Below are 16265 nucleotides of genomic sequence, written 5' to 3' on the forward strand. Positions count from 1 at the left end.
ATACGAAGTGAATAAGAAGCTGGAGCAGGAATAAGAAGTGAATAAGATGCTGGAGCAGGAATAAGAAGTGAATAAGAAGTTGGAGCAGGAATAAGAAGTGAATAAGAAGCTGGAGCACGAATAAGAAGTGAATAAGATGCTGGAGCACAAATAAGAAGTTAATAAGAAGCTGGAGCAGGAATACGAAGTGTATAAGAAGCTGGAGCACGAATAAGAAGTGAATAAGATGCTGGAGCACAAATAAGAAGTGAATAAGAAGCTGGAGCAGGAATAATAAGTGAATAAGAAGCTGGAGCAGGAATAAGAAGTGAATAAGAAGCTGGAGCAGGAATAAGAAGTGAATAAGAAGCTGGAGAAGGAATAAGAAGTGAATAAGAAGCTGGAGCAGGAATAAGAAGTGAATAAGAAGCTGGAGCACGAATAAGAAGTGAATAAGAAGCTGGAGCAGGAATAAGAAGTGAATAAGAAGCTGGAGCAGGAATAAGAAGTGAATAAGAAGCTGGAGCATGAATAAGAAGTGAATAAGAAGCTGGAGCATGAATAAGAAGTGAATAAGAAGCTGGAGCTGGAATAAGAAGTGAATAAGAAGCTGGAGCAGGAATAAGAAGTGAATAAGAAGCTGGAGCACAAATAAGAAGTGAATAAGAAGCTGGAGCAGGAATAAGATGTGAATAAGAAGCTGGAGCAGGAATAAGAAGTGAATAAGAAGCTGGAGCTGGAATAAGAAGTGAATAAGAAGCTGGAGCAGAAATAAGAAGTGAATAAGAAGCTGGAGCAGGAATAAGAAGTGAATAAGAAGCTGGAGCACAAATAAGAAGTGAATAAGAAGCTGGAGCAGGAATAAGAAGTGAATAAGAAGCTGGAGCACAAATAAGAAGTGAATAAGAAGCTGGAGCAGGAATAAGACGTGAATAAGTTGCTGGCCGAATAAGAAGTGAATAAGAAGCTGGAGCACAAATAAGAAGTGAATAAGAAGCTGGAGCAGGAATAAGCAGTGAATAAGTTGCTGGCCGAATAAGAAGTGAATAACATGCTGGAGCACGAATAAGAAGTGAATAAGATGCTGGAGCACAAATAAGAAGTTAATAAGAAGCTGGAGCAGGAATAAGAAGTGAATAAGAAGCTGGAGCAGGAATAAGAAGTGAATAAGAAGCTGGAGCAGGAATAAGAAGTGAATAAGTTGCTGGCGAATAAGAAGTGAATAAGAAGCTGGAGCACAATACGAAGTGAATAAGAAGCTGGAGCACAATAAGAAGTGAATAAAAAGCTGGAGCAGGAATAAGAAGTGAATAAGAAGCTGGAGCACAAATAAGAAGCTGGAGCAGGAATAAGAAGTGAATAAGAAGCTGGAGCAGGAATAAGAAGTGAATAAGAAGCTGGAGCAGGAATAAGAAGTGAATAAGAAGCTGGAGCAGGAATAAGAAGTGAATAAGAAGCTGGAGCAGGAATAAGAAGTGAATAAGAAGCTGGAGCAGGAATAAGAAGTGAATAAGAAGCTGGAGCACAAATAAGAAGTGAATAAGAAGCTGGAGCAGGAATAAGAAGTGAATAAGAAGCTGGAGCAGAAATAAGAAGTGAATAAGAAGCTGGAGCAGGAATAATAAGTGAATAAGAAGCTGGAGCACGAATAAGAAGTGAATAAGAAGCTGGAGCAGGAATAAGAAGTGAATAAGAAGCTGGAGCACAATAAGAAGTGAATAAGAGGCAGGAGCACAAATAAGAAGTGAATAAGAAGCTGGAGCACAAATAAGAAGTGAATAAGAAGCTGGAGCAGGAATAAGAAGTGATAAGAAGCTGGAGCACAATAAGATGTGAATAAGAAGCTGGAGCACAATAAGAAGTGAATAAGAAGCTGGAGCAGGAATAAGAAGTGAATAAGGAGCTGGAGCAGGAATAATAAGTGAATAAGGAGCTGGAGCAGGAATAAGAAGTGAATAAGAAGCTGGAGCAGGAATAAGAAGTGAATAAGAAGCTGGAGCAGGAATAAGAAGTGAATAAGAGCTGGAGCAGGAATAAGAAGTGAATAAGAAGCTGGAGCAGGAATAAGAAGTGAATAAGAAGCTGGAGCATGAATAAAAAAGTGAATAAGAAGCTGGAGAAGGAATAAGACGTGAATAAGAAGCTGGAGCAGGAATAAGAAGTGAATAAGAAGCTGGAGCACAAATAAGAAGTGAATAAGAAGTTGGAGCAGGAATAAGAAGTGAATAAGAAGCTGGAGCAGGAATAAGAAGTGAATAAGAAGCTGGAGCAGGAATAAGAAGTGAATAAGAGCTGGAGCAGGAATAAGAAGTGAATAAGATGCTGGAGCACAAATAAGAAGTGAATAAGAAGCTGAAGCAGGAATAAGAAGTGAATAAGAAGCTGGAGCACAATAAGAAGTGAATAAGAAGCTGGAGCACAGTAAGAAGTGAATAAGAAGCTGGAGCAGGAATAAGAAGTGAATAAGAAGCTGGAGCAGGAATAAGAAGTGAATAAGAAGCTGGAGCAGGAATAAGAAGTGAATAAGAAGCTGGAGCAGGAATAAGAAGTGATAAGAAGCTGGAGCACAATAAGAAGTGAATAAGAAGCTGGAGCACAATAAGAAGTTAATAAGAAGCTAGAGCAGGAATAAGAAGTGAATAAGGAGCTGGAGCAGGAATAAGAAGTGAATAAGGAGCTGGAGCAGGAATAAGAAGTGAATAAGAAGCTGGAGCAGGAATAAGAAGTGAATAAGAAGCTGGAGCAGGAATAAGAAGTGAATAAGAGCTGGAGCAGGAATAAGAAGTGAATAAGAAGCTGGAGCAGGAATAAGAAGTGAATAAGAAGCTGGAGCATGAATAAGAAGTGAATAAGAAGCTGGAGAAGGAATAAGACGTGAATAAGAAGCTGGAGCAGGAATAAGAAGTGAATAAAAAGCTGGAGCACAAATAAGAATTGAATAAGAAGCTGGAGCAGGAATAAGAAGTGAATAAGAAGCTGGAGCAGGAATAAGAAGCTGGAGCAGGAATAAGAAGTGAATAAGAAGCTGGAGCAGAAATAAGAAGTGAATAAGAAGCTGGAGCAGGAATAAGAAGTGAATAAGAAGCTGGAGCAGGAATAAGAAGTGAATAAGAAGCTGGAGCAGGAATAAGAAGAGAATAAGAAGCTGGAGCAAGAATAAGAAGTGAATAAGAAGCTGGAGCAGGAATAAGAAGTGAATAAGAAGCTGGAGCACAATAAGAAGTGAATAAGAAGCTGGAGCAGGAATAAGAAGTGAATAAGAAGCTGGAGCAGGAATAAGAAGAGAATAAAGAAGCTGGAGCAGGAATAAGAAGTGAATAAGAAGCTGGAGCAGGAATAAGAAGTTAATAAGAAGCTGGAGCAGGAATAAGAAGTGAATAAGAAGCTGGAGCACAATAAGAAGTGAATAAGAAGCTGGAGCAGGAATAAGAAGTGAATAAGAAGCTGGAGCAGGAATAAGAAGTGAATAAGAAGCTGGAGCAGGAATAAGAAGTGAATAAGAAGCTGGAGCACAATAAGAAGTGAATAAGATGCTGGAGCAGGAATAAGAAGTGAATAAGAAGCTGGAGCAGGAATAAGAAGTGAATGAGAAGCTGGAGCAGGAATAAGAAGTGAATAAGAAGCTGGAGCACAATAAGAAGCAAATAAGAAGCTGGAGCAGGAATAAGAAGTTAATAAGAAGCTGGAGCAGGAATAAGAAGTGAATAAGAAGCTGGAGCACAATAAGAAGTGAATAAGATGCTGGAGCAGGAATAAGAAGTGAATAAGAAGCTGGAGCAGGAATAAGAAGTGAATAAGAAGCTGGAGCAGGAATAAGAAGTTAATAAGAAGCTGGAGCACAATAAGAAGTGAATAAGAAGCCGGAGCAGGAATAAGAAGTGAATAAGAAGCCGGAGCAGGAATAATAAGTGAATAAGAAGCCGGAGCAGGAATAAGAAGTGAATAAGAAGCTGGAGCAGGAATAAGAAGTGAATAAGAAGCTGGAGCAGGAATAATAAGTGAATAAGAAGCCGGAGCAGGAATAAGAAGTGAATAAGAAGCTGGAGCAGGAATAAGAAGTGAATAAGAAGCCGGAGCAGGAATAAGAAGTGAATAAGAAGCTGGAGCAGGAATAAGAAGTGAATAAGAAGCTGGAGCAGGAATAAGAGGTGAATAAGAAGCTGGAGCAGGAATAAGAGGTGAATAAGAAGCTGGAGCAGGAATAAGAAGTGAATAAGAAGCTGGAGCAGGAATAAGAAGAGAATAAGAAGCTGGAGCACAATAAGAAGTGAATAAGAAGCTGGAGCACAATAAGAAGTGAATAAGAAGCTGGAGCAGGAATAAGAAGTGAATAAGAAGCTGGAGCAGGAATAAGAAGTGAATAAGAAGCTGGAGCAGGAATAAGAAGTGAATAAGAAGCTGGAGCACAATAAGAAGTGAATAAGAAGCTGGAGCAGGAATAAGAAGTGAATAAGAAGCTGGAGCAGGAATAAGAAGTGAATAAGAAGCCGGAGCAGGAATAAGAAGTGAATAAGAAGCTGGAGCAGGAATAAGAAGTGAATAAGAAGCTGGAGCACAATAAGAAGTGAATAAGAAGCTGGAGCACAATAAGAAGTGAATAAAAAGCTGGAGCAGGAATAAGAAGTGAATAAGAAGCTGGAGCAGGAATAAGAAGTGAATAAGAGGCTGGAGCAGGAATAAGAAGTGAATAAGAAGCTGGAGCAGGAATAAGAAGTGAATAAGAAGCTGGAGCAGGAATAAAAAGTTAATAAAAAGCTGGAGCACAATAAGAAGTTAATAAGAAGCTGGAGCAGGAATAAGAAGTGAATAAGAAGCAGGAGCAGGAATAAGAAGTGAGTAAGAAGCTGGAGCAGGATTAAGAAGTGAATAAGAAGCTGGAGCAGGAATAAGAAGTGATGTGAATAAGAAGCTGGAGCTGGAATAAGAAGTGAATAAGAAGCTGGAGCAGGAATAAGAAGTTAATAAGAAGCTGGAGCACAATAAGAAGTGAATAAGAAGCTGGAGCAGGAATAAGAAGTGAATAAGAAGCTGGAGCAGGAATAAGAAGTTAATAAGAAGCTGGAGCACAATAAGAAGTGAATAAGAAGCTGGAGCAGGAATAAGAAGTGAATAAGAAGCTGGAGCAGGAATAATAAGTGAATAAGAAGCCGGAGCAGGAATAAGAAGTGAATAAGAAGCTGGAGCAGGAATAAGAAGTGAATAAGAAGCCGGAGCAGGAATAATAAGTGAATAAGAAGCCGGAGCAGGAATAAGAAGTGAATAAGAAGCTGGAGCAGGAATAAGAAGTGAATAAGAAGCTGGAGCAGGAATAAGAAGTGAATAAGAAGCCGGAGCAGGAATAAGAAGTGAATAAGAAGCTGGAGCAGGAATAAGAAGTGAATAAGAAGCCGGAGCAGGAATAAGAAGTGAATAAGAAGCTGGAGCAGGAATAAGAAGTGAATAAGAAGCTGGAGCAGGAATAAGAAGTGAATAAGAAGCTGGAGCAGGAATAAGAAGTGAATAAGAAGCTGGAGCAGGAATAAGAGGTGAATAAGAAGCTGGAGCAGGAATAAGAAGTGAATAAGAAGCTGGAGCAGGAATAAGAAGTGAATAAGAAGCTGGAGCACAATAAGAAGTGAATAAGAAGCTGGAGCACAATAAGAAGTGAATAAGAAGCTGGAGCAGGAATAAGAAGTGAATAAGAAGCTGGAGCAGGAATAAGAAGTGAATAAGAAGCTGGAGCAGGAATAAGAAGTGAATAAGAAGCTGGAGCACAATAAGAAGTGAATAAGAAGCTGGAGCACAATAAGAAGTGAATAAGAAGCTGGAGCAGGAATAAGAAGTGAATAAGAAGCTGGAGCACAATAAGAAGTTAATAAGAAGCTGGAGCAGGAATAAGAAGTGAATAAGAAGCAGGAGCAGGAATAAGAAGTGAGTAAGAAGCTGGAGCAGGATTAAGAAGTGAATAAGAAGCTGGAGCAGGAATAAGAAGTGAAGTGAATAAGAAGCTGGAGCTGGAATAAGAAGTGAATAAGAAGCTGGAGCAGGAATAAGAAGTTAATAAGAAGCTGGAGCACAATAAGAAGTGAATAAGAAGCTGGAGCAGGAATAAGAAGTGAATAAAAAGCTGGAGCAGGAATAAGAAGTTAATAAGAAGCTGGAGCACAATAAGAAGTGAATAAGAAGCTGGAGCAGGAATAAGAAGTGAATAAGAAGCTGGAGCAGGAATAATAAGTGAATAAGAAGCCGGAGCAGGAATAAGAAGTGAATAAGAAGCTGGAGCAGGAATAAGAAGTGAATAAGAAGCTGGAGCAGGAATAATAAGTGAATAAGAAGCCGGAGCAGGAATAAGAAGTGAATAAGAAGCTGGAGCAGGGATAAGAAGTGAATAAGAAGCTGGAGCAGGAATAAGAAGTGAATAAGAAGCCGGAGCAGGAATAAGAAGTGAATAAGAAGCTGGAGCAGGAATAAGAAGTGAATAAGAAGCCGGAGCAGGAATAAGAAGTGAATAAGAAGCTGGAGCAGGAATAAGAAGTGAATAAGAAGCTGGAGCAGGAATAAGAAGTGAATAAGAAGCTGGAGCAGGAATAAGAAGTGAATAAGAAGCTGGAGCAGGAATAAGAGGTGAATAAGAAGCTGGAGCAGGAATAAGAAGTGAATAAGAAGCTGGAGCAGGAATAAGAAGTGAATAAGAAGCTGGAGCACAATAAGAAGTGAATAAGAAGCTGGAGCACAATAAGAAGTGAATAAGAAGCTGGAGCAGGAATAAGAAGTGAATAAGAAGCTGGAGCAGGAATAAGAAGTGAATAAGAAGCTGGAGCAGGAATAAGAAGTGAATAAGAAGCTGGAGCACAATAAGAAGTGAATAAGAAGCTGGAGCACAATAAGAAGTGAATAAGAAGCTGGAGCACAAATAAGAAGTGAATAAGAAGCTGGAGCACAATAAGAAGTGAGTAAGTTGCTGGCCGAATAAGAAGTGAATAAGAAGCTGGAGCACGCGGTACAGTTTGACCGTGGGACCCTGGTGCCTATGTCAATTAGTGTCACTTCATAAACGGAGCTCCAGATCTGCATGCCCCCCCCCCCAGACAATGTCCTTCCTCTGCAATAGTGTGGGACTCATAAGATAAAAGAAAGAGGATCTTTCAACTATTATTTACCCTTTGGAGTCTTGGGTATATGGATGTGGAGGAGCTTGTGCTGGCAGCAGTGAGTTATTATATATCATACTTGCAGGGCCGGATTAAGGTCTGTGGGGGCCCCTGGGCAATAAACATGTGGGGTCCCCTATTATGTGTGACAAACTGGGGGTATGCACAATGGGGACCTTATGCAGAGCCCCCAGTAGTGTCAGTGCCCACAGTGGTAGTGCCCCGTATGCAGTGCACCCAGTAGTAGTGCCCCTATGCAATACTCCCATTAGTAGTGCCCCCTGTAGTAATGCCCTCTGTATAAATGCCCCCAGTAGTAATACCCCTGTAGTTGTGCCCCAAATAGTAATGCCCTAGTAGTAATGCCCCCTGTATAAATCCCCCAGTAGAAATACCCATGCAGTTGTGCCCCACAATAGTAATGCCCCCAGTAGTCATTCCCCCTTTAGTAGAGCCCTCTGTAGAAATGCCCCCAGTAGTAATGCCCCTCTATTAATGCCCCCAATACTAATGTTCCCTCTCTAGTAGAGCCCCCAATTTAGATGCCCCCTGATTAATGCCCCCAGCAGTAATGCTTCCCCCCCCAGTAATGTTCCCAGTAGTAATTCCCCCCCTGTAATGCCCCCAGTAGTAATGCCTCCCCCCTCCCCGGGTAATGCCCCAGTAGTAATGCTCCCCTCTGAATAATGCCCCAAGTAGTAATGCCTACCCCCTCCCCGAGTAATGCCCCAGTAGTAATGCTCCCCCCTGAATAATGCCCCCAGTAGTAATGCCTCTCCCCTCCCTGAGTAATGCCCCAGGTGTAATGTGTAATGCTCCCACCCGTGTAATGTCCCCTTTAGTAATGCCCCCAGTAGGCCGCTTGCACAAAAAAAAAAAAAAAAAAAAAATAAAGCTCATACTTACCTTAACCTTAGCCCCGCGTCCGCTGCTGTCCACTCGGCTGCTCCTCCACACTAAGGCAGAGACGTCATGACGTCTCTGCCATAGTGCTCTGCGTGAGCCGGAAGCTGGAGCTCATGTGAGGTCAAGCCTCCGACTCCGGCTGTGCTGCGGGGAGGGAGCCAGTTTACAGCGGGCACCTGGTGAAAGGAGCCTCCCTGCGGCGCCGGGGTTAGGTTGGCCGGAGGAGGCGGAACTAGTTCCACCTCCTCCGGTCCACTTTAACCCGGATAGGTGTGCTGGCCCTTAACTTGTGGGGGCCCAGGGACGATCGCCCCTGTCGCCCCCCCCGTTAATCCGGCCCTGCATACTTGTGTCTTGCAGCACTTCACAGAGCAAGTGCATCACTCTAATTGTTAGCCTACGCTACCCTCTAGTGGCGAACCTTCATATACACAGCCACATTTAATTTTCTATATTTCCATTTTTGTGATTGAGAAATATCTTCACAATAATTATGGAGCGATATGTTAAAAAGACACCCAAGCCTCCCAAGGGCTCACAGACAACCAAAAATAAATCTGCAATTCTTGTCTCAGAGGCATCCCTATCACAGTGTTCGCCAGGAGAAAATTCCTCAGACGCATTGTTTGACACCAACAAATACAGCTCACTCTCCATAGAAAGAGCGAAGGAAATTTCTGATGATAATTTCGCCACTTTTAGATATAAAATTAGCTCCACTTACAGAGGCTATTACTGCTGCTACTGCACAGATATCTCAGCACACCAAACGCTTGACTGAAGCGGAAGACCGCATTTCGACTTTGGAGGACGATCTCCACGAAGATAAATCTCTATTACACTCTCAAGTCTCCACCATAGCGGCTTTAAACGACAAGGTTGAAGACCTAGAAAACCGTAACAGACGTAACAGTCTGCGTCTAATAGGTCTTCCTGAGTCAGTAAAACCTAAAGATCTTCACGCCATAGTCTCTAACTGGCTTCCTCACTGGGAGTAATTTCTGGATCCTCCTCTTTAATAGTGGAAAGGGCGCACCGAGTAGGTCCAGATCGACAACAGACACAGCAACGCCCACATCCAGTAATTTTCAAATTATTAAATTACCTTGATAAGGTGAAGATCCTGGAGGCATACCGCAAACTCAACAACTTATCCTACGAAGGTTCTAAACTTCTCCTGTTTCAAGACTTCTCTTTTCAAGTCTCCTCTAAACGGCGGGAATTCTCACCAATCTGTAAGGACCTGTTCTCCAAAGGTATACGGTTTTCCTTACTCTACCCTGCTAAACTACGGATCATCCATAATGGTAAACCATATTATCTGGACTCTCCATCTGCTGCACAGAACTTTCTAAAATCAATGGGATCGGCTTCCCCACATGACTCCATGGATGACAATGACTGATTCCATTACATCAACGCTGATAAGTATTGTATTACTGTTTATAATGGCTGACAGTGTTCTTCTTTTCTTTGCAAAGCTGATTTTGCTAATACTAAGTTGTTCTGGAATTGTTGTTGATAATGTATGTTTTCAGGATGTAATGGGGAGCCTCTTTTTTCTCTTTTCTTTCTTCAGTGGTTCTTGTGGCTCCCATGTTGTTTCTTCTGTTCTGATTTTCTCTAACCTTGTAGAATTTTTACTCTTATCGCAACAACCTTTTGGGTTGTCATACTGGGTTCAGTTAAATTTAAAAAAATTTGACAGATTGTTTTTCTATACTATATTTGCTGTTATTGCAATTGTTGGATATATGCTTGATTTTATTTTATGCATTAAAGAGATGCACGCACAGCTTTCAATGAGACGTGATTAATTATTATTCACTAATGGTGGGGTTATGTGTTTACATGTAGTAGTATAATATTTAGAAAGACACATTTTTATTATTAATATTATTATTATTATGCTTACCTCACGGCACCCTCCCTAATGGCAGCGGGTGGGTGGAGGGCACAAGGATTCAGTAGATGGATGAGAAAGCCTTCTTCCCCTAGTGGTAGAGCGGTGGTGTTACATTGCCATGCTCCAGCCCAATATTATTTTGTAATCATGAATACTTTAGATTCATTCCTCTACAGTATATATATATTTTTTATAAAGTACAGTGGTGGATCCATCCGCACTAATCAAGTTTCAGATGCGCCCACAGGTGTTGGTGCTCAGGGACTGAAACGCAACCTCAGTTTTAAATAAAAGCACCTGGTTTCCTGTTCAATAACACTGAGGAACAGTCAGTCTGTTACCAGGGATTTTAAGTCGATTTCGATTTATTTTGTGCTCCTGATCATGAATATGCCAATGCTTATTTTTCAATTGGCTCTAGTTTTTGAGATATGCATAGGTCTTTAATATTTATGAAAAATTAAACAATTATAAAAAATAGTTAAAAAGATATTTTTTTTTATTCTGATTAAATTTGATTCATAAAATGTTACAAAAAGACACAGGATAATTACATACATAAGTGTTAGGAAGCTATGAGAACCGTTTTTTATAGGAGTTTCTTTTGTATTCTTGTTGTGGGCAGTCCCTCTGCAGACTCCAACAATAATCGGCCATCATGTGACGATCCCACCTTCCTTGATATCTTTCTTCCATTACCTGAATATCCTGGTGGAACCATTCACCCTGTTATTTGCTTAAATCTCCTACAATGGACGGGAAGTGATCTAACTAGCCTTACAAAAAATGTACTTTAATACTCTTATTGGCACCTACTTTCTCGCATGTCGTGGACTAATTCATGATAGTTGTCTGCCTTGTGATTACCTAAAAAAATTTGAATGACAGACACATAACTCAGTCAATGCTTCAGATTCGTTTTCAGTCATAGATGTGGTAAAATTTGGATCCTTTACCAGTTTCCGTATCTGTGGATCATCAAAAATTGTGGCCTTTAATTTTTCAATACTAAGAGATGGAAATGTTCGACAAATATACGTGAAACAATCGCCTGACTTGTCCAATGCTTTTACAAATGGTTTCATTAAACCCAGTTTGATATGGAGAAGCAGTGCACTGTCAGGCCTAGACAAGTGAGGTATTTCAAATTGAGAAAATAATTGAATTTTATTTTTTTATTAATTTGAAAACTGGAGCCAATAAACCTAGTAAGGGCTGAGGTGTGTCATGGGTGTGTGATCATCATACATAACCAAAATGTATCTAAAATAAATACACGGAGACAGTAAATGCATTAAAAACAGGTTAGCTATTTATTTGAAGAATTACATTTTTTATTTTAAATATTGTATGGTGGCTAGAAAAGGACGGCCCCTACACAGAGCAGCCCAACAATGCAAACCAAACACTACATTGCGGGTGGTGTCCACCCAGTGGTTGCAAAAACCAGACACTAGGGTACTAAGCAACAATCCCATCCGGAGATGGCCATACTGACCCTGTAAAGGTGGTACAGTATTTTTGCACAATTACTAGAAGGTGAATGCACCCAATACATCAACTGCACCCGGGCTGATAAGCCATACTTTCACGCCAATGCCAGTTTCTACCTAAGAGAAACGTAGCCCGCCACCATACAAAACTAAACCACCCGACCTATGCTAGCAAGCATACTACTGTATCTACAAACAAGACCAAAAACTCCTCCATCCAATGCACCCCATCAGGCCTATAGAGATGCCTACCATGGAAACGTATCGAAGGAAGCTTCACCACAAAAAACACCATGCGCCAGTACAAATTTAGCCACAGTAGCATGACACTTCTTCTAGACTCGTTTAAAGCCCTCGGACAACAGGCACCACGACACTGCTGCCTAGGAGTAATGCAAGACCACAGTATTGAACAGAACGGCTAAGCACCCATTTTGAGTAGGAGGTCAGACACGATGTTAAGGAGTAAGTCAGGAGCTATCCAGGAGCCAAGGTCACTCCCACCTAGATGGATTACCATCACTTTGGGGACACCGAACTGCAGCACAGCTGCTAACGAATCTGGGTTTCCAGGAAATCCCAACGAAGACCTCTGAAACCCAGCCAACGAGTCCTAACTGATGAAGGACATTGCAGCCGCTCTCTAGCCCGGTGGAGCGAACCACCCAGAATAATACAAACAAATGACCCACAATCAACACATCCTTAACATCGCATATCACACCTAAAGCAGAGGGCAGGGGAGAAACTGGAAATAACATCAATATTGCATTAAAGAATGTTATTAGGTAGGTTATATTAAAGAATATTAGGTAGGATATATTAAAAACTGTTATTAGGCAGGTAATATTAAAGAATGTAATTAGGTAGGTTATATTAAAGACTTATTAGGTAGGTAATATTAAAGAATGTAATTAGGTAGGTTATATTAAAGACTGTTATAGGTAGGTAATATTAAAGAATGTTATTAGGTAGGTTATATTAAAGACTGTTATAGGTAGGTAATATTAAAGAATGTTATTAGGTAGGTTATATTAAAGACTGTTATTAGGCAGGTAATATTAAAGAATGTAATTAGGTAGGTTATATTAAAAACTGTTATTAGGCAGGTAATATTAAAGAAGGTTATTAGGTAGGTTATATTAAAGACTGTTATTAGGCAGGTAATATTAAAGAATGTTATTAGGTAGGTTATATTAAAGACTGTTATTAGGTAGGTAATATTAAAGAATGTTATTAGGTAGGTTATATTAAAGACTGTTATTAGGTAGGTTATATTAAAGAATGTTATTAGGTAGGTTATATTAAACTTATTAGGTAGGTAATATTAAAGAATGTTATTAGGTAGGTTATATTAAAGACTGTTATTAGGTAGGTAATATTAAAGAATGTTATTAGGTAGGTTATATTAAAGACTGTTATTAGGTAGGTTATATTAAAGAATATTATATGGTAGGATATATTAAATTAAAAACTATATTAAAATTAAAGACTCTTCATAAGAAACCTGACAACAGTAGAGAACAAAAGGGGGAATATGAGGGATAAAAGGGGAGGAAGGGGAGGGACAGGGTGGGGATAAAAGGGGGGGAGGGGGAAGGTAGTTCAGGAATAAACACAATAACTTGGCAAGAGGTAAAAACAAAAACCTGCAGAGGGACTGTATGGTTGGGTCGAATTAAGTCCGTCTAGCCAGGCCAAAATAAAAATCCCTCAAGACCCCCACTGTGGAAAGTGGCGAGTATTACCAGAGTAGGATGGACAGGGGAGACAAAAAAACAAACATGCAGATAGACAAATAGGACCACAATACAGACATTAAGCACAAGTAGACTAAACTTCAATCAGTGGCAACTGGTCTAACCTAGCGTTTATAACAAGCTGATTAACACCGACCAAGAACCATAATCTGTGGAACCGGCAACACAGCCGACACAGCTGACATGGTGGCACCCATTCCGAAGGAATGAGTACCAAATTTGCTCGGGGAGAGGCCAATGTGGAGCTAACAGCTTCCAACAATGCAACTAAACTGATATTTAGTAAGTAACCATCAGCATGAATTAACCATGCACCGGCCACGGTTGGTCGCAAATCTAAGTATATTTTGGCCAGGAAAACTTGACAAATACGCTCATCGACGCAGGGCGACCCTATGGCTGCGACCCATTTGGTCGGTTTTAGAATGTCTAATTTGCACAACACTGCACTCTCCCCAACACATACATCTGAGCAGAAAATGGCGGGCAGCTCTAATTTAGCAGGAGAATCTAGCTTCAATACTCAAAAGGCGCCATGAAAAGCCATGTAAAACGTTGTACGGAAAATGTAAACCTCAAAATTAGAAACTACAACCGCAGGGACCGACGTTAGTAGCCTAAGCAAGAGTGTGATATTGATTGGCAGTCTCATCAACCGGACGAGGGGAGGAGTGAGACCGACCCTTAAGAGCATTAATAATAATTATAATAATAAAGATCTTAGTAAGATCAGGACGCCCTTATAAATGAGAAAAGAAAGAAATACCAGCCAGAATCTGGCAGACAATCGCCAGAGACCGACTGGAGATATAGATACTCCAAATAAAAGATAGCATTGAGCGTTGCTTGCTCTCACCTCTGTGTCTGTGGTGCTGGAGGTAAGATTCCCATTCCGTTCACACTAGCTGACTAAAACGCAGCACCGCAGGAGCGAAGGATTGCTCAGCTAGGCCCCCCATGGCGAATCCCACCAACCAAACAAGCCTCGGGTGTAAGGACCCTAAACCTGTCCCACTGGAAGTGTGAGAGCGCAGCAGCGATCACATTTACACAACCTGGGACATGAAGTACTTTAAAAACAATGTTGGATTTGAACCAGCGCAACACCAGCTGAGCAAGCAATCACCACGCTGGCAATGAGGATGCATGTTGTCTGTAACAGCATGCACCACTCCTAGGTTATCGCATCTAAAGAGAATGCTCCTATCACGCAACTTGTAATTCCAGCATCACCATTATGGGAAATACTTCCAGGAGCAGAAGATCTCTAGAAAGGTCTCTGGAAAACCACTCTACAGGCCAAGGAGTGGCACACCAAGCCCCTTCCAAGTAACAACCAAACCCAGAGGAGTCTGCCGCATCAGTAAACAACCGCAATTGGGAGCTGGGGACCGCTGAGGGCAGCCACAAGAGGACACCATTAAAATCGTCCAGAAAAGAGAGCCAAATAGAGGTCCATTTTGATTTTGGCAGAGAGCCAATTAAAATGGTGTGCCCTATGGACTCCGCAGTGGCCCCCTCAAGTCTGCGAGTTGAAGTTCAGCAAGCCCAAATGCAATTGGGCTTGACGCAGCATTGCCTTCCCAGTGTCCAAGCAAACCTGAATGGCATCTTTCAACTTTAGGATATTTTCCACCAGCAGGTGGTAGCATCCATTCAAGGTATCAATTTCGATACCCAAGTAGGACAGTCAAGTAACAGGGCCTAACGTTTTATCATGGGGAATAGTCAAAATGCAAGGGCAGCAAACGAAAAGCCGATTCAATGTCTATCCTACCCATCGTAGCACCAGGACCATGTGCCCTGACCAGCTCCAGCACCTGATCAAAAGTCTGACAAGCCACCAAGCACAGTTCTTGTGGGATGGCATCATTAACTGATCTACCAGATGGGAAAGATAGGTGCTGAATGAGCCTAAAAGACCCAGGCGCCTTCTTAGGGACAACGCCAACAGGGGAAACCGCTAAGTCATCTAGAGGCAGATTAGGGAAAGATCCAATCAAGTGGCCCAGCTGCACCTCCTTAAGGACCTTGTCCCTAATGATGAGCGTCAACTCTCTCGCTGAACGGAGGTTCCTTGGAGAACCAAAGGGAGCAACAGAATTACCTGGCAAATGGAAACCCATCTTAAAAACCCTCGCTCAAATGCTATGGAGGTATTAAGTGTATAGGATGGGTTCTAATACGATATTGCTTTGGTTTTCCCCTTGCTTTGGGTTTCTTTGCTTTCTTTTTATTCATTTAAAATTGATATGAAAATTTAAGGGGAACATTTGTGTTGTTTACTTGTTATGGATATGACTGCAATTTTATTGAAGTTCTTTATATATCTAACAATTTGATGTCAATGTCATTGTAGTCTCCTTTTTTCTGAATAAAAATTATGGTTATAAAAAACCCAAAAAACCCTTACTCGAAAAATTATGCTTCAATTCTGGGTACCACGCCAACCACTTGGCCATGGCATCCAAACAAACTGGAGAAAAGCTTTAGCTAGCAGCCCCACATCAGGCTGTCGTCTTGGATGCTGTGGTAGCAACGGGTTTTGAGCAGCCAGATGCGGGTGCCCTTCTCCACTTTTGATGCGGAGGTGTCGAAAATGACATCACTGCCCAAAAGTATAGTGAGCAGAATCGGAAGCAAAGCACACCCGTACTGCCGGTAGAGGAGCATGCCGGCCAGCACCAAATTTGTGTCACTGGTTAGCCGCTGCAGGAGGTGAGCAATGACTCTGGATGACCTCGAGCTACACCTACATGTCTTTCCCCCGAAGTGTATGATAGGTAGCCTGTCCTGCTTTAGACAAAACTCTTCCACCTAATACACTATGTATTAGGTGGAAGTATAGGATTATGTCCAGGTGCTCAGCGGGACAAGTCTCCAAATAGAATACAGAGAAAATAAATATCCTCACCTGCCAATTTGAATAGACTGCAAAGTGTCCAGGCCTATACTGCCTTTGCGCTATGCGGACAGCAAATCTGTTCTAATTTTTTCAGTGAGGGAGAACACATCAATGTTTCGCCTTTTACGGATCTTGAACCCAATGCGAGGACGTAGGCCATGCAGGACCGCTGCATTTGCACATTGG

This window comes from Taudactylus pleione, unplaced genomic scaffold, assembly GCF_031769625.1.
Source record: "Taudactylus pleione unplaced genomic scaffold, aTauple2 ptg001334l, whole genome shotgun sequence".
In the NCBI taxonomy this organism is placed as follows: Eukaryota; Metazoa; Chordata; class Amphibia; order Anura; family Myobatrachidae; genus Taudactylus; species Taudactylus pleione.